Source organism: Eucyclogobius newberryi, unplaced genomic scaffold, assembly GCF_026437365.1.
Source record: "Eucyclogobius newberryi isolate DKJ021-1_F unplaced genomic scaffold, fEucNew1.0.hap1 SCAF_51, whole genome shotgun sequence".
NCBI classification, from domain to species: Eukaryota; Metazoa; Chordata; class Actinopteri; order Gobiiformes; family Gobiidae; genus Eucyclogobius; species Eucyclogobius newberryi.
In genome coordinates this window covers 4,010-9,436 of record NW_027316179.1, presented here as the reverse complement: position 1 = coordinate 9,436, position 5,427 = coordinate 4,010, and the positions used below count along the sequence as shown (strand labels likewise).

Here is a 5,427-nt window from a genome sequence, read left to right as displayed (position 1 = left end):
AATACACAAATTACATTCTTACATGACCTAAACTGCAATAAACAATAACGCGTCTGACACAAAAACCATGACAAAACCCCCAATGAAGATATTACAACAGATCCATGGAAGATCCCAGCAAACCTGTATTTCTAAATGAGCCATTACACCCACACGCCTGCAGGTGGCGCCCTGACGCTCTCGCGCTCTCCAGTCGCAGAGAAGAAGCGAAACGTCGCTACGCAATCCGGATGCGACGGCGCGCAGCGCTTTTTGGTGACAGCGAAAATAATTAGAAGAAATTGCGGTTGTCGCCTACAGCAAACAAACACATTTCACATTTGTCGTTTTTCAGCAGCCTCTTTCCATCACACGAGCCTTCTATGCGCACGAGGCGGCTCTGCGTTTCCCGCGATCCCATCCCGGAAGAACGTCCGAAACAAGGAGCAACATCTGGCTGCAGCAGGAGACATTGAATGAGACTGTGTAGCATCGGCTAGCATTGTTGTAGTTCCACAGCAGCGGTGTTCGGGAAGGCCAGGAGACGCTCCAGGGGCTCGCGATCGCTTAAATCCGCGGGGAAAACGGTAACAGGACGCTGCGGGAAACGTGCACACACTCGCGGCTCCGTATGTGCGTGAGTGTGGTGTGTGTGTGAGTGTGTGTCTGCGCGCTAAGGCTAACCACAACACGGCTAACACTGGCCACAGGGTGTCGGAGGCTGGGGTTTGTTTTTGCTCAAATAGCGACGGCTTTTTATGACTGAAAACCTCTCAACACAATGAAGAATAAAGCACCTACGATGGAGTCTGTGTCAACAACTAGCGTGACTACATTTTCAGTTGCTATGGACGTGTTGTCATAATCTGCCCCCAAATGGGATCAAGCACTTCTCACTGGAAAGAATGTAACAGTTTGACATTGAAAGTGTTTCTCAAACTTCTCGCTCCAACATCCTGTCACCACCAGATCTAAACCCGGGCTTTGCCTGGATTTGGGCTAAAATGAGACTTAACCATGAATAATGTAGTAATAGTAAATGTAGTAAATGACTTCTAACCCAAAAGATGACAAAAACATGAATAGATTTGTCTCTGAATGACTGTTATTGAATAGTCTGCAGAGGACACGTCTCACATCTGAGGCTGACACAGAGACACTGGGTTAGACTGTCCAGACCACGGTGTCCAGACCCTCTATGTCCACATGCAACTATCAGTGTAGAAGCCAAAGCAGCGCACATGTGGAGGACATGCTGAGGCGCTGGAGACACACGAGACACACTGTTGTCACACTGTTGTCCACGCCGCCGCACTGTTGTTGTCCACGCCGCACTGTTGTTGTCCACGCCGCACTGTTGTTGTCCACGCCGCACTGTTGTCCACGCCGCACTGTTGTCCACGCCGCACTGTTGTTGTCCACGCCGCACTGTTGTCCACGCCGCACTGTTGTCCACGCCGCACTGTTGTTGTCCACGCCGCACTGTTGTCCACGCCGCACTGTTGTCCACGCCGCACTGTTGTTGTCCACGCCGCACTGTTGTCCACGCCGCACTGTTGTCCACGCCGCACTGTTGTCCACGCCGCACTGTTGTCCTCGCCGCACTGTTGTCCTCGCCGCACTGTTGTCCTCGCCGCACTGTTGTCCTCGCCGCACTGTTGTCCACGCCGCACTGTTGTCCACGCCGCACTGTTGTTGTCCTCGCCGCACTGTTGTCCTCGCCGCACTGTTGTCCACGCCGCACTGTTGTCCACGCCGCACTGTTGTCCACGCCGCACTGTTGTTGTCCTCGCCGCACTGTTGTCCACGCCGCACTGTTGTTGTCCTTGCCGCACTGTTGTCCACGCCGCACTGTTGTTGTCCTTGCCGCACTGTTGTTGTCCACGCCGCACTGTTGTCCACGCCGCACTGTTGTCCACGCCGCACTGTTGTCCACGCCGCACTGTTGTCCACGCCGCACTGTTGTCCACGCCGCACTGTTGTCCACGCCGCACTGTTGTCCACGCCGCACATATTTCACTAGTCTAAATAATCTGACGATCTTGAATGCATTAAGTTTGTAGAGGTAAACGGTCTGCTCATCTCCACCTTTATCCCAGCATCAGAGGATCGATACAACCACACAAAGATCTAAGACGAGCACTGTTAACAACTAAAGACCAAAGGGGACACTTTTGGGGATCTGTTTATGTATTTCTTATTTGGCTGATCTTAGTTTACCACTGCACAGAGCCATATTATAACTCACATCTCACTGTTATTGCACTTAGGTCACATTGTTGTTATTGCACTTAGGCTTAGGTCACTCTGTTGTTATTGCACTTAGGTCACACTGTTGTTATTGCACTTAGGTCACACTGTTGTTATTGCACTTAGGTCACACTGTTGTTATTGCACTTAGGTCACACTGTTGTTATTGCACTTAGGTCACACTGTTGTTATTGCACTTAGGTCACACTGTTGTTATTGCACTTAGGTCGCATTGTTGTTATTGCACTTAGGTCACACTGTTGTTATTGCACTTAGGTCACACTGTTGTTATTGCACTTAGGTCACACTGTTGTTATTGCACTTAGGTCACACTGTTGTTATTGCACTTAGGTCACACTGTTGTTATTGCACTTAGGTCACACTGTTGTTATTGCACTTAGGTCACACTGTTGTTATTGCACTTAGGTCACACTGTTGTTATTGCACTTAGGTCACACTGTTGTTATTGCACTTAGGTCGCATTGTTGTTATTGCACTTAGGTCACACTGTTGTTATTGCACTTAGGTCACACTGTTGTTATTGCACTTAGGTCACACTGTTGTTATTGCACTTAGGTCACACTGTTGTTATTGCACTTAGGTCACACTGTTGTTATTGCACTTAGGTCACACTGTTGTTATTGCACTTAGGTCACACTGTTGTTATTGCACTTAGGTCACACTGTTGTTATTGCACTTAGGTCACACTGTTGTTATTGGACTTAGGTCGCATTGTTGTTATTGCACTTAGGTCACACTGTTGTTATTGCACTTAGGTCACACTGTTGTTATTGCACTTAGGTCACACTGTTGTTATTGCACATAGGTCACACTGTTATTGCACTTGGGTCACTCTGTTAGGTCATTGCTCCAGAGTAGCGCAGAAAGACCCCACAGTCAGTGAGGTGGTGGGCAGGACTGGCCTCTGCACGAGTGGCATTAGAGCTGATTTCATCCTTATCAAGGCAAAAAGAGAATCTGTTGGTCAGTTCCTTCTGCTTTCTGTATGAAGTCCAGGCCAATGAGCGCCAAAATATCGGCCAATAGCCATTAAGCCTTTAGCTGCATTAGCTGCCACAACTTCAAGATGAATGCCGGCTGAAAACACCCTAAAGCCTGAATGTCCTTTAACATGTGTCTATGGTACAATTGAGAGAAAAGACCCTTGCAGTCCCCTTCATGCCGACTCGGTTAAACAGCTCCATGTTTTCTCCGGAAGGTGCCAGGCTGGCGCAGATCGTGAGTTGGCCGTGGATCATGCGCGACACTGGGGGGAGCCTTGCCCAGAACCGCTGGCAGGGAGACCTGGGGCTGACGGCGGTGGGCCAGGACGACACAGGGGGAGGTATGCACTCATTGCCACTGCTGTGGCTTCACTCTTCAGTTTGTCTGTGCTAGTGTCATGCCAAGAACTCCATCCACCGTTTTACACATACTATTATGCTGTGCTGTCCGGGGCGGGCGTCCGGTGCGTCAAGGACGAGCGTCCGGTGCGTCCAGGACGAGCGTCCGGTGCGTCCGGGACGAGCGTCCGGCGCGTCCGGGACGAGCGTCCGGCGCGTCCGGGACGAGCGTCCGGCGCGTCCGGGACGAGCGTCCGGCGCGTCCGGGACGAGCGTCCGGGGGCGTCCGGGACGAGCGTCCGGGGGCGTCCGGGACGAGCGTCCGGGGGCGTCCGGGACGGGCGTCCGGGGGCGTCCGGGACGGGCGTCCGGGGGCGTCCGGGACGGGCGTCCGGGACGGGCGTCCGGGACGAGCGTCCGGGACGGGCGTCCGGGACGAGCGTCCGGGACGGGCGTCCGGGACGAGCGTCCGGGGGCGTCCGGGACGAGCGTCCGGGACGGGCGTCCGGGACGAGCGTCCGGGACGGGCGTCCGGGACGGGCGTCCGGGACGGGCGTCCGGGACGAGCGTCCGGGACGGGCGTCCGGGACGGGCGTCCGGGACGGGCGTCCGGGAGACGGGCGTCCGGGACGGGCGTCCGGGAGACGGGCGTCCGGGACGGGCGTCCGGGACGGGCGTCCGGGAGACGGGCGTCCGGGAGACGGGCGTCCGGGACGGGCGTCCGGGAGACGGGCGTCCGGGAGACGGGCGTCCGGGACGGGCGTCCGGGAGACGTCCCGGACGCTCGTCCCGGACGCGGGCGTCCGGCGCGTCAAGGACGAGCGTCCGGCGCGTCCAGGACGAGCGTCCGGCGCGTCCAGGACGAGCGACCGGTGCGTCCGGGACGAGCGTCCGGTGCGTCCGGGACGAGCGTCCGGTGCGTCCGGGACGAGCGTCCGGGACGAGCGTCCGGGACGAGCGTCCGGGACGAGCGTCCGGGACGAGCGTCCGGGACGAGCGTCCGGGACGAGCGTCCGGGACGAGCGTCCGGGGGCGTCCGGGACGAGCGGACGAGCGGACGGGACTCCCGTCCGGGACGGGCGTCCGGGACGGGCGTCCGGGTCATCTGACTTCAAATGTACAGGCGTCGAAATCCTGCGTTGGGCGCGAATTGGACGCTGCGGTGTGAACGGGCCTTTAGGCCTGGCACTGCAGGTGAATAAGAAAAAAACTTAAATAAATGTGGGAAAAAATGTTTTTCATCATGTAATGTTTTCATATACACTACGTTTCAAATTATTATGAAAATGATATTTTTCTCTGATTTTGCCACATAGTCAATATAAATGACAGTACAATTGGAATGGCATTCAACAAACCTCCAAAACAGTATTTAAAAAAAAAAAAAAAAAATATATATATATATATATATATATATATATATATATATATATAAATTGACAACTTATGCTTAGGATTTTAAGTTTAGGAATTTAAAGAAAATTTCTATTGTTTGTAATATATCTTATATTAAAAAATGTCAAATCCTTCTTCATTCAGGTGGGATTCCTGCTGACCACCTGGTGGGATTCCTGCTGACCACCTCATGGGCCCAGTGTCCGGCCACAGCATCCCCAGCCCCATGCACCTGAAGCTGGGTCAGAAGGAGCCCGTGTGGATGGGTGAGTATGTGGAAGATGAGGATGAAGACAGCCTGGCCAAGATCGAGAGCATCGACGAGGAAGAAGAGATGGAGGAGGAGGGCCGGCAGCAGGGCTCCTGGGAAGAAGGAGATGGTAGGCTGACCTGACTCACGCCACATTGATATGCGTCTCATTCTGAATCGAGTTCTTCACTTGAGTTTGGGGTCTCACTG

At 53.9% G+C, this 5,427-nt stretch overlaps 1 long non-coding RNA gene across 1 annotated transcript; it reads left to right on the top strand.

The window, feature by feature from the left end:
* Positions 1 to 255: 255 nt before the first annotated feature.
* Positions 256 to 5,133, top strand: LOC140383486 (uncharacterized). Its single transcript, XR_011932483.1, has 3 exons — positions 256 to 566; positions 3,449 to 3,574; positions 5,112 to 5,133. It is a non-coding gene; the product is annotated as an uncharacterized lncRNA (long non-coding RNA).
* Positions 5,134 to 5,427: the final 294 nt, after the last annotated feature.